Source organism: Mirounga leonina, unplaced genomic scaffold, assembly GCF_011800145.1.
Source record: "Mirounga leonina isolate KUSES-001 unplaced genomic scaffold, KU_Mleo_1.0 Mir_165, whole genome shotgun sequence".
Lineage (NCBI taxonomy): Eukaryota > Metazoa > Chordata > Mammalia > Carnivora > Phocidae > Mirounga > Mirounga leonina.
The window spans coordinates 66,821,466-66,840,783 of NW_023270415.1; the positions used below are offsets into that span (position 1 = coordinate 66,821,466).

Sequence of the window (19,318 nt, forward strand, 5' to 3'; positions counted from 1 at the left end):
AAACTATTAAGTCTCAGGGCGCCTGGGGGGCTCAGTCGGTTAAGCGTCTGCCTTCAGCTCAGGTCATGATCTCAGGGTCCTGGGATCGAGTTCCGCATCAGGCTCCCTGCTTAGCAGAGAGTCTGTTTCTCCCTCTCCCTATCCCCTGCTCATGCTCTCTCTCTGTCTCTTTCTCTCAAATAAATAAATAAATACATCTTTAAAAAAAAGAAAAAAAACACTATTAAGTCTCCAGGCATCTCCTTAGCTAATAACAAGCATTAACTCACCCAATTTGGGAATATGACTCTCTGAGGACAGCCTCACTTGTGTTTTTAAAAGACCATATGAGAAGAGTCAATGGCTTGTTGTTTCTCTAAGCCTCAGCTGTTCCATCTGTTAAATGGGGATATAGTGGAACCTACTTCGGTTAGCTGTTGTGAGAACCAAACACTTAGTGCATCCTGTACAACAACGCCTCGATCCTGCTATCATTCTCCTGCTCTGTATCATTAACAAAAACACCAACAAAAAGGATCTCTGAACAGTAAAACTGGCAGAGTTGAAAAAAAAAAATTGGTTAATGCCTGGTCTCAATGAGATGCCTCCCCACCTGGTGGGGGATTAACTATCTAAACCCTTACGAAAGCAGCATTTGGCAACAGGAATGCTTGCCTGCAGCATCACCTGCAATACTGAACGCTAGAAACAAAGTATAACCAACAGCCGAGAAATGGTTCAATAAATGGCTGTAATGCTCACATGAGTGTTTCTATTCTAATAATGAAAAAATTATTGCAATATGATAATTTAAACATTAATATCTGTAGGGGCGCCTGGGTGGCTCAGTTTGGTTAAACGTCCGACTCTTGCTTTCGGCTCAGGTCATGATCTCAAGGTTGTGAGATCAAGCCCCAGTCCAGCTCTGCGCTCAGCAGGGAGTCTGTTTGAGATTCTCTCTCTCCCTCTCCCTCTGCCCCTCCCCTCCATTCGCGTACACACACACACACCCTCTTTCTTAAAAAAAAAAAAATCTTTAAAATCTGTAGCCAAAACTTGGAGACCTTATATGTCATATATATATTTAAAATATTACGCATTCACAGTTAAATTATACACACACACATACATACACGCGGAAAATATGGAAAAATATTTGCAGAAGTACAAAATATTATGTTAGGTATTTCCAGATGGTGAAATTACAGGTCATTTTTATACACTGTGAAAAGATAAGTGCTCTGTGTTTTTGAAATCCTGTAAAAAGAGTTTATTTTAAAAATCAGGGGAAAAAAATTTATGAAGTTTGTGTGACGAGGAGAGGAAAAAGTACATTAGAGATGTCCCCCAGCCCATTTCCATGAAAATGAACTGGAAGCACATCATTAGGAGCTAATACCTGAACACACAGAAAGAAGGAACAGAACAGGACCCTCTCAGGCCCACAGCTTGAGCTACGTTAAGCCTGGGGTCATTTCCTTTAAGAGCCAGGCACGTGGGCATTGCTCATTTTCGTGTACCATCATTTGTGTGTTGGCGGGGGTGGAGGTTGGGGCGGGGGGGAGCCTCCCAAACCTCAAACCACATTTGAATGCATAAGCAACACACAGTTCTATAGCATTCTGGTGGTTTCCCTGGCAACCTTATCTCTGTCTTCTTTTACCTCAGCCACAGATGATACAGCCTTGGTCCTACAAAGTCCCTGAGGTCACTGCCCACTACAGAGTGGCCACCCATGGTAGGATGCTCACTCGCTAAGAAATCCTAATTAACAAATTTGTTCACACCAACTTCATGCCACAACGATTTTAAAGAAGTGAATCTTGACCATCTGAGTTCCAAACTGTCTGAACTTCCTGTTACCAAAATTTAATTTTAGCATCATCTAAACATAATTAATCTTTCTCACTAAGTGAAAGGAAAAAGGAAATCACATTGAAGTCTCCAACTTTACTAAATAGTACAGTGTCTAAACACATACCTGCTGTTTCTACCTCAGGTCCCTTGAGTAGCAAGTTGGCGTGGGGGGGGGGGTGCGTTGTTCCAGACCTAATTTTAACAGGTGAGTGTCAAACTGGAAAACCTCCCACCAGGGGTGGTGAGCAAGGCTTTGACATCTGAACACTACAGACAGAATTTTATAAAGAAGCCAGTGGAGGGGCACCTGAGTGGCTCAATCAGTTGGGCGTCTGCCTTCAGCTCAGGTCATGATCCCAGGGTCCTGGGATCGAGTCCCATGTCGGGCTCCTTGCTCAGCGGGGAGTCTGCTTCTCCCTCTCTCTCTCTACCTGCAGCTCCCCCTGCTTGTACTCTCTCTCTGTCAAATGAATGAATATTTTTTAAAAAATGAAGAAGCCAGTGGATCATTTCAAAAAGGGATGGGGTAACTTAAGTCACCTACTTAGGATTCAGTTAACTATCAGGGGCCTTTAAACATTTTACAGAATTTGTGTTTTTCCCCTTAAAGGCATTTTTCTACAAAAATATCTGCCTAGATAAACTGGATAAAGTCAGGTGTGTCACCCACAGACTCATTCAACCATAAACATCCATCAGGGACTTAAGCATAGCAGGTCTTAAGATTTTTCTTTTTTCTTTTTTTAAACGAATCATAGCCCATAAAGCTTTCATTCACTCTGGAGATTTTTAAGCTCAAGTGCTTAAGAAGACATACCTTAAACATGGGAGGGGACACTATACTCTGGGAAGAAAAACATGGCACCGTGATAGGCCTCAGGGACACATGACCCAGAGATGGTCTCAGGTTAGTGGATCAAAAACATCTTCAGTGGGCAGAAGCACACGGGGCTTGCCCGCGCCCAGGGTGGCTAGTGGAAGCATGCTTCTGGGAGTAGCTACACTGTGGTATCACAAGTTGAAAGCACCCCAGTTTACCACGTCAGGTTATTGTTCTGGTGTTGGTGGGTTTTTTTTTAACTATTTTTCCCAAATCTCATTTTCTCCATGAAGACTCAGCATGATTTTCAATTTTAAGCCCAAACCCTTGACTGAAATTCTTTATCATGAATGCCCAGAAAGTGAAAATGACCATACATTTTACTATTTTGAGCGCTCTAAACTTTTTTTTTAAAGATTTATTTATTTTTAGAGAGAGAGAGAGAGAGAATGTGTGTGCGCACGCACGAGCACGTGAGTAGACTCCGAGGAGGGGCAGAGGGAGAGAGAATCTCAAGCGGACTCCCTGCTGAGTGTGGAGCCCAATGCGGGGCTCGATCCCACGACCCTGAGACCACAACCTGAGCCGAAACCAAGAGCTAGACGCTTAAGCAACTGCACCACCCAGGCCCCTGGGCACTCTAAGCTTTCAGTGAAAACAGCTGTTCATGTTCCTAAACAGAAAAAAAAAAAACCCTCACCTCGGCACCCAGGACCCCAGCTTCCTCCTCCGCCCCCAGCCCCAGCTGCACAAAAACCATTCAACCCTCCTTCAGGGCAGTAAGCATGGACTCTCACCCCATTTCAAGGACTGTGGTACCTTCAGGAGCTTCTAATGCAAACGGGGTCCAACCGTTCCTGTTCTATTTCTCCCCTTCTCTCCATTTATCTATTTAGAAAAAATTGAATTTTTTTTATTATTTATTAGTATTTAAAATATGTGTAATGGACAGTGAGGTTTTTAGAAAATTGTATGTAACTCAGTTTTTGAAAGCAGTCTGGGCCATGTTGACATCTCAGCTAGTCTGGGCTCCTTCAGGAATCTAGGAATCCATTCCTTCTGGTTTTTTTTCCCCCCTCTTTCCACTGTGACACGGTCAAGGCCAAGTTCCCAAGCTTAGTCCACTAACTCAAAGGCTGGGCTATCTCAGTTTTAGTCCATTACATGTTAAACAGCTGATGGCCTGGAAAACGTGTAACAATGAATATGGCTGACACCTAATCAGCATTTCTGTGTAAATAAACGGAATAAATGATCAGAAATTATTCTGCTGTTAAATCCATACTTTCATTATTTAGACACCCTGCAAGAAATCCAAGAAAATAGTATGTGGTATCTGGGTGTGACAGGAACAAGGCTTCTCAACTGCTTTGAAAGAATAAATGCCCCTGAGTTTTAAGCCTCCCGTACAGAAGGCCGTCATCAGAAAGCTATCACCCAGCACCCTGAAGGAAAACTGGTATCACCTGTTTACACTACATAAACAGGTTGTACAACTTACTGGATCATAGCTAATAGCTTAGCTATTTTCCACACAGTTTAAAAAAAAAAAAAACCCCACTGCATCATTACACATACCTTCTTTAAAAAAAGTAATTTATCTATATGCTCAAGAACTACCTCAAACTGTAATTTCATATTACTTCTGTTTTATATATGTATTACATTATTCATGTCTGGATACATCCATATTTAAGATCTTTTATTTAACAGAATTTTTTTTGGCCTTTATTACATATCAAAGTTTCTGTGTTTTACCCTCAATAAAACAGGTTCCAATATACAAAAAAAGGTGTGTGTGTGTGTGTTTGTGAGAAGTGTTACCATTCCTCCTATCCCCATTATCTAGCCAATTTCAAAAGTACTAAGACAAATAATTTCTCATTTCTTCATATTATTACAGCCACCCACACCCTCACCTCAGACTTAGGATGCAGAAAGCAAAGGCCACCTTCACCTCCAACAGTAGCCATTCCCAGCTCCTGACCAGGGGATGTTTCAACACAAGGTAAGAGAGGGAGGGGGAGACTCCCTTCAGGGGCTGCAGTGAAATGGACACCACGAGGCTGTGAGTTTGCCAGGATGAAAAACACCATTATTTATCCAACACCTAGGGAGTCCACATCACATGGGGTACACACAAGCCTACCCTCGAGGAGCCTCTACAATACCCAACCTCCATGAGAATCTCCCCATGCAAGAATGGATCGTGATTTAACCCTCTCCAAAACAGCTACCCCTTCTGTCTTTTGTGAGCTACCTGCCGTCATTCTTCAAAAAGTTTCAGAAGAGTAATAAATAGCCATTTCCATTCAGACTGAACCCTGAATCAAGAGTTGGCAAACCACAGCCATCAGACCAATTATGGCTCACTGTTGTGGTAAATAAAGTTGTACTGAAACACAACCAGGGCCATCCATTTAGCTATTTTCTACAGCTGCTTTTGCTCTACAGGGCAGGACTGAAGAGCTGCAATAGAGATGCTGGATCTCTCAAAGTCTGAAGTATTTACTCACTGGCCTTTAAAGAAAAAGTGTACCCTAAACGGTACAAAGTGTTTAAACCTCTAGGAGGTCCACAGCATTATCAGCAGGAAGCAGCCCTTACCTAAACAATGCCCTCAAGTGGTGCAGCGGACCGAGAGGGCAGGGGCCCTGAGACGGGCTGTGCTTCTTACCAGCTTTCATGACAACCACAGGACTCTGGCAGGTCTCCGCTCCTCTGGCTAGGGCGTCGATACCTACTTCACGAAGCTGTCTTGAGGATGGAACAGAATGACATATATAAAAAGCCCCTAAAACCAGGCCTGATATTCCTCAAGGTGCTCCAGTAAAGCCAATGACCCACCGCCCATCCTTCACCAACCATGGTGATCTGAGTACAAAACGTGAATCACTGAGATACCGACCTTCAGTCTTTATGGCCCCTTCTGCCATGATCTCAAAAAGGATCAGACTCAGAGCAGTATAACCCAAACAAAAGATGCAATGCTCCCACTTTGCTGAGTCACAGAAAGTTAAAGGCTCGGGATTTTATGTTCTTGTGTTTGGGGAAAAATACTGTGAACGGTTTCTGGATAAAATCTTTCCATACCAAACTTCAGGCAGCCTAGGGATATGGAAAAGACCCAGAGCTTAGCCATCTAGGGTCGTTCTTTGAACACTGTGTGTTTAATCTTATTAACAGAGAGCAAGTAGAACAGGGTATCCCCAGACAGCAACAAAACCACACCACCACAGACTAGCCAGAACGGTGAAGAGATGATGTTTTCAAGAGCTGTGAGATCCCACTCCTGTTGTTTCATGTGGGTAGAAGTGACACCAGCCAGAGCACAGAGCAAATGACAAGAAACAAGATAATCAGGACATGGTGAGGGGCAGGCGCCCAACGTGACCATATCATGACAATGTCCTAGGCCAGAGGCAGCCACATCTCAGCCCCTCCCCCATCCTCCCATTCCACCCCATCGCCTCTGACATTTGCAAACCAGAACCCAGGCTTCCCCCAGACCTTCCCTTCACTTTTCCCCTACCTCAGGGCAACTGATCTTAAATACAAATCCCAGGAAGTGGGAGGGGCAGGGTCTAGGTATCAGTTTCACAGCTGGGAAAACTGAGGCTCAGCAAGAAGTTGTGGCCTGGCAGCAAAGTCACAACTGCCGGACTTACCTACCACTCCATACCCGACCCCAGGGCCCGGCAAGTCCTTGGTAGTTAATACAGGTAAGTCCAGTTATTCACGGCCTACGTTCAAATTGCAACTCTTCCATCGACTAGCCATTGACCTTGGGATGTCAACTGACCTCTCTCTCTGCCCAAGTTCGTTCATCCGTGAAACGGAAATAACAGTAACCTACCCCGTGAGGCCTGAGTGAGCTCGGACAATGCTTGGCCCCAAGCAGGTGTCCATTAACTGCTGGCTTGGGGCCAACCCTGCTACTCGCTGGGCTGAATCTACCTGACCTCAATCCCCATCTCTGGACCACTTTCTGCCCTTCTCATTCACATAGTCATTCCCCAAACACACAGACAGCAATTTTTTTTAAATTATGACCTGAGAAAAGCCACCTCCTAGGATGTCAGTATTAAAGCATCAGGCAACAAGAGCCTTTTTCAGAAAGCCATCTGGCTTAAGCTGATAACGTGCCACAAAGTAAGCCGATAGCCGCGGTCGGTCACGTGCGCAAGCCTCAACTGAAAACTTGAGCCTGACATGTCCACTCAAAGAGCATTTCTTTAATACACTCAGCACACGCCCCTCAACGACACGCCACTGCGCTCCCGGGCCCCAGCTACGAACACCGTCCCCAGGGCCATTTATTCATTCTTTTTTTTTTTTTTGGCCACTGACAACTCCAGCAGCGAACATGTTACATTCAGTACACTTCTTCAGAGTTCTGCCCTCTAACTACAGGCTGCTACTGCTTCCGGGGCCGCAGAAGGGCCCTTCCCCGAAACCACAGACCAGATAAAGAGCAACGTAAAAGGCTTCCCAAGAAAAGAGGTCCCTTCAGCTGTTCTGGCTCAGGACCCTCCACCGGGTCACCGAGTCCCAGCCCACACCCAGCAGAAAGAAACCCTCGCGCAGGAAGAACTTGCTAAATCAACCGAGGGCTCAGCGACAGGAAAATGCACGGACTCAGGGTTACCTTGACCCCCAGATCAGGGGAAGCAGGACCTCCTGCTTGCTGGGCTTCATCCGTTCCCATCTCAGGGTTGCAACACTCTGTCCCAGAGGGAGGGAGCTCCTTGTGTGCTCTCTCCCAGAGCCGCATTCCTCCTCGGGGGCGGGGGTGGGGGGAGACCGTTCCTGGCCTGTCAGAGAGCCCCATTCTGTCCATTCCATTTTCCTTAAAGGATATTCACTCCCCAACTTCAAAACTCAGTTCCAAGGCCACCTCCCTCGGGCACCCTTTCCGGGCTGTTTCCAGAGGCTCTGACCATTGTTACACTTCCCCGTCCACTAGGAATCACAAACTCTGTAATAATTGGATGGGACTCAGGAAACATCTATTCCAACTTCTCACCCCGTAGAGGAATTTCTTCTCTACATCAGCACTGTCCAAGAGAAACAGGATGCAACCCACGAAGTTAGCCACAGGAGTAATTTTTAAATTTCTGGGGCCACGTTACCATTAAAAGAAACAGGGGGGATTAATTTTCATAATATATTTTATTTAACTCAATATAGCTAGAATATTGTCATTTCAATGTGAAACCAACCTACAAATCACTTGATGAGATACTTTAATTCTATTTTTTATATCAAGTTCTTTAGAATCCAGGGCGTATTTTCTTTTTTTTTTTTTTTTAGATTTTATTTATTAGAGAGAGAGCATGTGTGAGAGAGAGAGAGAACATGAGCAGGGGGGAGAGGCAGAGGGAGAAGCAGACTCCCCACTGAGCAGGGAGCCCGATGCAGGGCTCGATTGCTTAACCAACTGAGCCACCCAGGCACCCTCCAGTGTGTATTTTCCACTGAAAAATACATCTCAATGCAGACTAGTCACATTTCAAGTGCTTGACAGCCATCAAGTAGCCAGTAGCTACATTATGGGACAGGACGGTTACACCACTGTCTGTGGGCATTCCTACAGTGCAGGGGAGTATGTTCCTTCTAACAATATACAGGAAAAAACACAATTCCTTCCTACAAAGACAGCACATTGGTATGTCATTTAGCAAAGGCTACCCCGGGTGAGAAACACAGGGCGTATGCTCAGTCCCAGCATTTCCCTGTTAATTCACTACAACGGGGACTTTAGAGATCTCATGGTCCTTCTCATGACAGGTGAGAAGGATCCCAGGTCCTTCTCATGACAGGTGAGAAGACTGACATCCAGAAAATGAATGTGAATAACCTGAGGTCACACAGATAAGCAATAGCACAGGGAGGCCTAAAATCTACATATCTAGTCAAGGGTTCTTCAAATATTAATACCACACACACACCTATCTACTTGGTTACCACTCTCTGCAGTCAATGCATACTTTAAGATTTAAGATTAAGGCAGTTACAGAAGGCAACACAACTCTGCTTTCTCCCAATAAGCCCCAAATTTCTGAGATCTAGGAAATGCAACAGAATCTCACCAATTCCGTCCAGTGTCCACTTCCCACCCTTACCTGGGATGTGAGGAATAGGGTAAGAAAACACAAACAAGGAAGATAATCATAGGCACAGCAAAGCATGCCTCTTAATTAGGAGTAAAGCACAAAATGTGCACTATGCCTCTATCCTAGACATATCCACCCCCCCTTCCACCTCTAATGGACACTAACAGTAAACTGTGGGAACCTTACAAAAATGGATAGTAACCTGCAATGATTGTTGAAAAGCGCTTCTAAAGAATGATCTCATGGAGTCTGTTTTAATGAATCTCCCCCTAAAGACCCTGAAGTTTGTGCCCCCACCCAATACCTGTGGTAGGTTACCTATCACTCTGCGATCTCATTCACTCTGTGACTTGACTGCAGCAAATTCTCTGCTTGACCCTGTGACCACCTATCTGAGTTATCCATCCATTTTGGGACAACTGTCAAAAGGAATCCACAGATTAAAATTACCCCAAACATATTCAGTTCTGTGCCCAGGCACATGGGGCTTGCCTAGCTCTGGAATGTCTGGATGGGACACATGCACCAGGCAGGTGGGAGAAGGACTGGGGTAGCAATTCAGAAAAGTGGATCTCATGGGAAAGCCGAGATCAATTCCCGTGCCAACAAGAGGGAAACCCAGCAATGCTCTGTGGGATGACAGCCGGTTAAGGCCAGACCAGAAAGGAATCAGCTCAAAGTTATGCCCAAGTGAAATGGCTGGCTAATAACTTTTCATATACTACATCTTTTGTATGTTTTTATTCATTACAACTATCTTGATAGACTATCAGGGGAAAGGATGTATGTGGTAGCTTAAAAAAATACCAAAAAGGCCTTTGTAACATTTACTTTGAAAAAAAAAAAAAATACCCCTTCTCTTTGTAGGCGATACTATGACTAGGACTTTCTTCCATGAGGATGTTGGGGGAGGTCCGCAGTCAACAGAACCACTAGAAGTAACCTGCACTCAAAGAATGCTAAAAACTTAGATAATCTTAACTCACTGATCCCCTGAGTGTCCATCACAGGACAGCTGTATAGACTTGGCTGTAGGAAAAGGTCTCTTTCCCATCACAGATTCTCAGGCAGAGCAGCAACGTCTCAGGTTATTTACATTCCAGAGCTTCTGGATGCTCCCAGAAATATCTTCCTGCTGCTACCCCCCCCCCCATGAGGGTGATGAGGTGGATCATCGTCGCTGACCTGCCAGCTAACAGAGCAGCCTCAGCTCCTAAGGAAGGAAGGACAGGCCCAAAGCATTCCTGCGGACAGTTGCCAGGAAAATCCCGAGGATGAGACTCTTTGCCAAATGAACTATTAACCTATTTTTAAATGTTTGACCCTCTTCTCCCATCCAGTTTGCATTTTAAAGAAATGCGTTCTAGGGGCACCTGGGTGGCTCAGTCGTTAGGCGTCTGCCTTCGGCTCAGGTCGTGATCCCAGGGTCCTGGGATCGAGCCCCGCATCGGGCTCCCTGCTCCGCGGGAAGCCTGCTTCTCCCTCTCCCTCTCCCCCTGCTTGTGTTCCTTCTCTCACTGTCTCTCTGTCAAACAAAAATAAAAAATAAATAAAAAAGAAAGAAAGAAAGAAATGCGTTCTTCAGAAAGAAAAAAATTCTCTGTTTCGAGAAGTATTACAGAAGCAAATGTTCCCATCTACTCTCTCACCGTCTGTCAGTTTTCCTGGTGAGAATAATAGTGTCTAAAATGTAAGACACAGGGCGCCTGGGTGGCTCAGTTGGTTAAGCGACTGCCTTCAGCTCAGGTCATGATCCTGGAGTCAGGGGATCGAGTCACGCATCGGACTCCCTGCTCAGTGGGGAGTCTGCTTCTCCCTCTGACCCTACCCCCTCTCGTGCACTCTCTCTCTCTCAAATAAATAAATAAAATCTTTAAAAAAAATAAATAAAATAAAATAAAATGTAAGACACATTAATAAATTATATAGCGGGAGAGTTCTTCCCTTCCCATAGATCAGAAGAAATGGCAACTCACAATTCTGAAGAATTTTTGAGAAAAACAAAAGTTTCACAAAGTGTAAACACTCAAAGGTTCATGCTAAACCCTGTGAAGTATATTCTTATGTCAAGAACTCCAGGAGTCGAGATACTTTATCCTGACCCGGCTCAGTCTCCACTAGCAAGGTGACCTTTGCCAGCTGAGTATCCTTCAAGGTCCCAGTGGCCTTACTAAAAAAGAGAGTAAGCCCCATGACTATTCTGGGATAAGCATAATGTGATATATCTAGAGAGGGTCCCGACTTATAATGGTTCAACTTACGATTTTTTGAACTTCACAATGGTGTGAAAGTGATACATATACATTAGAAAATGTACTCTGAATTTTGAATTCGGATCTTTTCCCCAGCTAACAATATGTGGAACGGTCCTCTCCATCGACGCTGGGGCTCCCGGTCAGCCCCGCGACCACAAAGGTCAACAACTGATACACCAACAACCATACCATTTGTCACTTTAAGTAGAGTATCCAATAAATTACATGAAATATGCAACACCTTATTATAAAACAGGCTTTGTGTTAGATGATTCTACCCAACTATAGGCTAAAGTAAGTGTTCTGAGCATATGTGAGGTGGGCTATGCTAAGCTACGATGTTTCGTAGTAGGTTAGGTGTTTTACATGCATTTTTCTGTTCACGGTAATTTTTAACTTGTGGTGGGTTTATGGGGACATAACCCCACTGTAAGTCAAGGAAGATCTATATTAGCAAACACGATAACCAATGTGAACAGCTCTTTACAGCTTACTTACACTTCTCATTATCTTCTGCCCATTTTTGACAAGAACACCCTGAAGCTCAAATAACTTGCTCAAGGCCACAGAGTTAGAACAGGGTGTTGGGCTCTAGTCTTCTAATGCCAAAACCTCTAACAGTCTAATAAGAATGCTTAAAGATCAGTCAGGCACTCTATTCCTCATCATAAAACCACTTCCCAGTGAAGCACTACCCCACCCTCCCTTTTCGGCTCTGCAGCCCATAAAGAGCAGAGCAAGACGTGGACCAGAAAATGATGTGCTTATGAGCCAGGCGTGCTAAGTGCAGGCGCCCTGTGGCTCAGCCCAGGCGTGGGTACTTGCCAAGGGGGTCAGCGGAGCCCCGCCTGTGTACCAAGCAAGTCCACCAAGCCCTTCTAGGGAAGCGTTTGTTCCCAAAGTCGCTGCAAATGATTCCAAAAGGCAAGATGTTCGATGCCAACTCTGTTGCGACAGTCAGCTAGACAAATAAAGGAGAAGGGGCGGTTACTGAGTAGATTTGATTAAGAGAGATTTAAGCATATATCAACAAACACAATGATAGGACTCTGTATTTTGATTCAAACAAACTAACGTAAAAGACATTTGAGTCATGGGCGCCTGGGTGGCTCAGTTGGTTGAGCGACTGCCTTCGGCTCAGGTCATGATCCTGGAGTCCCGGGATCGAGTCCCGCATCGGGCTCCCTGCTCAGCGGGGAGTCTGCTTCTCTCTCTGGCCCTCCCCCTCTAATGTGCTCTCTCTCTCTCTCTCAAATAAATAAAATCTTAAAAAAAAAAAAAAAAAGACATTTAATGAGTCAGAGACGCCTGGGTGGCTTGGTGGGTTAAGCATCTGACTCTTGATTTCAGCTCAGGTTGTCATCTCAGGGTCTTGGGATCGAGCCCCGTGTTGGGCTCTGCACTGGGTGTGGAGTCTGCTTGAGATTCTCTCTCTCTCTCCCTCTCCCCCCTCTTAAAAAATAAAAATAAAAGACATTTGAGTCATTGAGGAAAACTGAGTACAGACTAACGATGTGAAGAAATGACTGTTAATTTTGTTAGAAGTGATAACAGTATTGTGGTTACAGGCTGTTGTTTTTTTAAAGCCTAATCTGTTAGTGGTTCCTGCTTAAGTGTAGATGGGTAGTCATGTGTGCATTCTGCTTGAAGATACTGCAGCACATGAAACAGGAGGGCCATGCATGTCTGAAAATAAGCCTAGCAGCAAGTTGATGGTTGTTGACCTGAGTAATGGGTAAATGGGGTTCATCAGAGTAGCTGGTCTCCCTTTGTGTGTGTGTTTAAAAATTCCCATACTAGGGGCACCTGGGTGGCTCAGCTGGTTAAGCGTCTGACTTTGGCTCAGGTCATGATCTTGAAGTCCTGGGATTGAGCCCCGTGTCAGGCTCCCCGCTCAGCGGAGGTCTGCTTCTCCCTCTCCCTGGGCCCCTCCCCACCACTCGTGCCCTTTCTCACTCTCTCCCTCTAATAAATAAAATTTTTTAAAATTCCCATACTGAAAAGTTTTTTAAATGAAGCCACAAAAATTAGAAAGATCTATTTCCTTCTTCTTGACACATATGTCGTTTTAGAGGCAGAGTAAGCTTAAAAAAAAAAAAAAAAAAAGACATTTAGTCACAGATGGACTACATGTGAACAGAGGCCAGTTCCCTCTGCACTGAGCCAAAACAGAGCACAAAGACACAAAGGCTCAGCAGCCAGTCTGTGCCAAAGAGAGTTCCAGGGTCACCTCAAGCCCACCGCCCAAGCATCATGCACAAGGCAGATACACACAGCCCTCGCCTCAGTCCAAATTTAACCAGGAGACAAGGGCCTTCTAATGACACACAGGACCCCCAGGTACCAACCTCCTTAAAAAGGCATGAGACCCCTCAGTTCATACATCCAACCCACAGGTGGGTTTGGATCTCAGCTGATAACCTCATTACTAACCCATTTCAAGTTGTCAAATTACAAGCATTATAAAATGAAGTCCTTCTCCATCTGCTATGGACTGAATGTTGTGTCCCCCCCTGAAATTCATATACTGAAGCACTAATCCCCAATGTGATGGTATTTGGAGGTGGGGCCTTTGAGAGGGAAACAGGTCATGAGTGTGGAACCCTCATGGATGGGATTAGTGCTCTTATTAAAAAAAAAAAAAAAAAAGACACAAGAGGTATGATTTTTTCTGCCATGTGAAGACACGGCAAGGAGGCATCCAACTACAAATCAGGAAGACAGCCTCACAAGGAACCCAATCAGCCAGCACCTTGACCTTGGATGTCCTAGCCTCCAGAACTGTGAGAAATAAATTTGTTGTTTAAGCCTGTGGTATTTTTGTCACAGAAGCTCAAACTGACCCACATACCATCTTTGCATTATTTCAAAAGAAGGTGAACAAATCCCAGCAGTTCTGAAGTCTGTTGTATAGGACGTTAATAATCTACCAGCTTAACTCTGACAAATAGTTCCTTTACAAGAACTCAACACTAGTTAAGAACTAGAATCGGGGATGATCTGAGATGAAACAGACAAGTTGCTATGAAAATTACCTTTCTGTCCTGCTCAGAACAGTTATTTCTCACATTAGGGTAGCTTTAAATACATAATGGCCAAAGGGTATCAACTACCACACTAGTTTAAGAGCTCAGATTCTATTGGTTGCCAGCTATAATTTATTATATACTTTCCCCCATGAAACTATATCTTGATCCATTTTAGTGACTCACATCTCAGGAATGATCATATATACGTGCATATGCTTTTACCTGATAATATCAGGAAAGTTTATCTTTAAATACAGTGAAACACTTGGATCACAGCACATAGATCAGCACTCTAGGCTTATTCCAGAAAAGCTACCTAAAAAATCACATGGAGCCGCTCAGCTCATTTCTCAGGAGATTAAAGGCTAAGAACTATGATTTGACTCCAGAAGCAAAGAGCCAAACACCTAAACCACACTGTTTCCAGTGGTTAAATTATAAAGTCCATAGAAATTCTTGGGAGGAAACAGACAAGGTACAGTCGTCATAGCATTAAAGGGAACTGTGTAAAATTACCTGGTCATCTTCTGGATCTTCTCCCTAAGCAGAGTGATGGAATAACACCTGGACCACCCCACTCTCACCTGGGCGCCCTCCCTCCCTTCTTACAGAAACTTCTCCTAGCCCCTGGATCACATTTTCCCTGGGACCGGTTTCCCAGAGATACTTCTATCCTGACCAAGGCCCTGAAGGGAAGGATAGTGATTCACGCATCTTCAAATCAGCAGCATCTAGCACAGTGCCTGGCTCGAGGCTGGCATTTGAATGCCTGCTGAGTGAACAGAGGGTGGATGGATGGATGAGCGGAGAACCCATAATCCTGAGGAATTAACAAAATATACAGGAAAAAACAGAATGTACTAAAGTACTGTGAAGACATTAAAGAATGGATATTAAATCAACTTCAGACAGTGAGAGTGATCCTGGAGTTAAATGAGAGTCCAAATAAAATAACTAAACAGAAATAAGTACAGGGACACACCAGTCGGGCGGATGTGGTAATCACTATACCGTGGGAACATCCATCAAGGACACACCATTGTAAGGAGGAACCCTCCTCCTCTCTCACTGTTAAAATCAGACCTTGTGATCCATTTCTCGTGGAAGCTGAGTAACAAAAGCCACAGAGTGTTAGAAACAGTCTGTCTCTACCCTACTCAAAGGGACTGCCCCCGCCCCCCACAAAATAGGGCAGGGGGGATGGCCATTCTAACCAGTTAGATCTCAAAACCGAGCAACTGTCCCAGTGATACCCTTGGACTTTAAGGCAGTCCACACATGTACATTAAAGAAAAGAACTTTGAAAAGCCCTGCACCAGTTTTGGGCTCAACTGTGCGAGATGACAAGGCACAGGGCAGCCTAGAGTCAGGTTTCAAAAAAGCGCAACCACATGAGCAATTTGGAATAAGCTGTGCCACAGAAACACAAGCCCTAGAACAGGGCGGCATTTTAGCCAGTCAACAGGGGAAGGAGGGGCAAGAAACCAATGATACAAGATTATAATTAGAAGGTATATTATGGTATTTAGAGAGAAGGAAACACTCACATACACACAGACACACACACACACAGACACCCACACACACAGGGGTGAGGCAATAAATCAGCAAGGCCTCCCCCACCATAGCACAGATCACTGCCCCACTCCTCCAACAGAATAGGTACTTCCTGGGTTATAGCTTAACCCCCGCTCCCACTTACTTGCCTGGACTGAGATGCCTCCCACTCTATACCAAAAAGGAAGCTGCAGCTTAGTGAGGGAATTCAAGCAGTCCCGTTTCCATGAAGGATGCTCTCAGTGCATATAATGTGAATGGTGCTGAAAGCCTCACGGTGGGGCAGCACATTGTGCTGACTCGGCACAGGAAGCCCAGAACCCTTCCCTCTGATAGCAAATTCGCCCCCATGACATCCTGGTTCTCCCCACTCTGAAGGCTCCTTTCCCCACCTGGGCCAAAGTGGGAGGAACTGATGCCCTGAGGCCATTTTCAATCAACAGACAGACAGGGAGGCAACAATCAGTGAACAGGAAAAACCAGACCCAGCCCTGCAGCAAGATGCCCCAGGGCAGGAGAATGCGCTTGGTCATTAGGAAGTTTATCACTCAGAACCTTCGTCCTTTGAGTAAAGAGCTTCAGTAAGAAAAACTCAACTAACACACCTATGTTTTAAAAATTGAAGTCGATCTGCTTTTTCCAAAAGAAAGGGTAATACTGAAAAGTAAAAAGCCTGGGAAAACGTCACCCAGAAACAACTCCAAAATTATATAGGTTTATTTCCTTCTGGGCTTTTTTTTTTTTTTTTCCTGTCCTAAACAGATGTATATTTGTAAACAGCCCAGGCCTGCGTGGGCTGATAATTACAGTATCTAGACAAAGAGCATGCTTCATGACCCAGTTCCCCAGTGCCCACCAAAGCACGCGTTCTTCTCTCAGGCTAATTCAAAAGGAATTTGCAGTTGAGAACACACATGTGACCATCAGGCATGAAAAGGCCAAATGATCAGGTAGTGGGATCCTAGCAAAGCTGCGGGCACAGACACCGCTGGGAGAAAACACAAGCCACAGCCTTCCCAGCCCAGGAGAGAGGCAGCAAGCTTCCTTCCTGGACCCACCTGTTCCTACAAACACCACCCTCCAAAGATGGGGCTGGGGACGAACCTGGGACATCAAATCAGCACAGCAGGGCCTCATAAAGGGTTTCCCTATTTATTCAAATTACCAAAGCCGCTTTAGCAAAGAGCCTGTTCACAGTTTGCTCATCACACATTTAGAACCTAATACGCTTCTTTACATTCATGTTTTCCCTGTCTCCCCCGCTTAGACTAAGCAAGCCTTAAGTTTTGAGGCTGTGCTTTATTTACCTTCGTGTCCACGTTGTCTAGCACATAGGAGGTGCTCAAGAAATGTTTGCGGAGTGAATTAAGAGGCATTTAAAATGGAAGAGGAAGCCAACTTCAGCTTCGTTTTACATTGAAGAGAAAGGAAAAGGATCTATCCCAGTCTTGTCTGCAGGCTCTGCTCTTTAGTCTCAAAGTCGATGGTAAAGGCAATGGTGGCGTTTTAGATCTATTTATCTCATTTGCTACTAACGCTGAACAATATTCCAGAGTACCTTCCGATGGTGTTTGGGAAGACCAGAATCCAACGATGCCTGAGAATGAAGAGAAGCCAGTCTCCACATTTTCTTAGCATCTAACACAAACAGCACCCCCAGCCCCCACGGGGGCTCCAGAAGTAACAACAGTGATGTTCACCACTGTATTCTAGGGCCTGGCCCATAGCAGGTGTTCCATAAATAATTTCTGAATGGTACTAAATGCCAGGTACAGCAGGGGACACCAAGACAGAGAGGGCTCAGGCTCTGCCACCAGGAAGCTTTTCCTTCTAATGCAGTGGTTCTTGGTCTAGGGCACCCACGAAAATTACCTGGAGATGGAGAGATTTTCCAAAATACTCAGGAGCCAAGCTCTTTCCAGACCTCTTGAATAACCTCTGAAGACAGGGTCTGGTACACCTCCTTTTCAAACAGCTACCCAAATGATTTGAATACACAGCTGAGAACCTCTGCCCCCACAGAGTAAAATAAAGCCATTGTGACCTTCATAAATACTGGGACATAGGCACAGGGAGAGGAGCGAAGCCGGTAATGGTTTTTTATTTGTAAGCATCAAAGCTTCCCTATACCTGATAGCACTCTGCAGTCAGATAAAGCAGGCAGAGACCAAGGGCAACTTCCTAAGGGGCTGAGTGACTGAGAAATGTGGCCCTGAGCCACTTCTGATCCAAAAGGCAGCTACTCACCTTTAGCCAGATGAGGACCCTGGTTGTCAGGGCCCCGCCCCCACCCCAACCCCCACACTCAGAGTCGCTGTGTCCGGTGCTGTCTGGATGGCCTCGGGCACAGAATCAGGTGGCCAGCACTGACCTGCAGCCGAGGCCTACAAGTCTGGCTCTTCAGAAAAGGAGCACCTGCAGCACAGCCATAAAGTCCCTCTCAGGAACTAGCACACTGTGCTGTGAAGTTTTTCCTTCGGCCACTTGATAAAACCTCATACTAAGTGAACAACACACGTTTGTTGACAAAGTCATAGCCTCAGGTGCCCTTCTGCTCAAGGAGGCTTCCCACAAACGCTTTGGCACAGAGCTCTAAGTGAGGCTAAGGACACTTGTCCCCTGGCGGGAAGGAAAATCCCCAGCGCCCTGTGTTCTCTGGCCCGACCGCAGTCCCCTCCTCCCGGAAGCCTCCTGAGCAGGGACTCGGGATCCTCAGGAAACCCTGGCTTGCATATGTATGCACCATCCACCCCAAATGACCCACCTGCCCCATCCATGCCCCTGCCAACGTCAAGTATAGGAGCGTCCCCGCTTCTGCTTTATCCCACACTCCTTAATGCAATAGGTTTTGTGAATTCTTGTCCCTTTCTTGGCTCCTCTGCCACGTGACCCATTATTCACCTACATACAAAGGCTGCTTTCCTCTTCCTCCTCCTCAAAGGGCCCTCGGAGTATCACCTTCTGCTATTTTGTCTTTGTCCATCCCAGTGTCCTTTTGTAAACGGCCTGCCATGCACGCACAAAGCAGAGTAGATACAAAGAAAAATAAGATGCAGTCCCATTCTTCAAGAAGGGCAAAGACACACAGAACCGAAAATGATGATAGAAAATGCAATGGAAGAGATAAGCCCCTGGCATCAGGGGAACACAGGGGATAAGCGAGGCTCACAGGAAGCCTTCTCAAGAGACAGTGCCCAGCTCGAGTCTAAGAGCCGAGGATGAGTCGGTGATGGCCACGTGGTGTTGGCAGACAAAGGACCGGGAACAAAGCACAGAAGTCACCCCATGCCTGGGGAGGTGGGAAGAAACTATCCAGACTCCTGGGTGGGACAAGAGGTGACGTCCAGGTGGGGAGTGGCAGGGGGGTACGCTGGACTGGCGGGCAGAGGCCAGAGCCTGCAGGGCCACCCCCTCTGGAGGCCTTAGGGCACCACCCACAGCTCTGCTGGCCTTTTCCCAGGAGTGGTTTCATGACTTCGAACCACAGGCCTTAGTTCAACCTGTCATCAGAGGGTAACCTAGTCGATGGCCCTAATTAAAGTCGCCTGAGACACAGGTGTGGCCGTTCCCTTCCGGCAAGGCCCGTCTCTAGATAAAGGTTCCCCCACCACAAGGCCCAGCAGCCGAGCCCTCCACGCGGCTTCCCACTGGCCTTTAATTTGGTAGCACCCAGGCACTCAGGTCTGAACCCAACCATTTAAGGTT

General features: G+C 45.7%; 1 protein-coding gene across 5 annotated transcripts in view; it reads right to left on the bottom strand.

The window, feature by feature from the left end:
* MTSS1 (MTSS I-BAR domain containing 1) overlaps positions 1-19,318 on the bottom strand; it is a 160,731-nt gene that overhangs the window by 77,827 nt on the left and 63,586 nt on the right. Inside the window, exon 1 of one of the 5 annotated variants that reach the window (XM_035011894.1) lies at positions 7,305-7,976. The exons of the other annotated variants lie outside the window; for them this stretch is intronic. The gene's annotated coding sequence lies outside the window, so the exon portion shown is untranslated. Of the gene's footprint in view, positions 1-7,304; positions 7,977-19,318 lie in introns of those variants that run through there. 5 annotated transcript variants of the gene reach the window in all.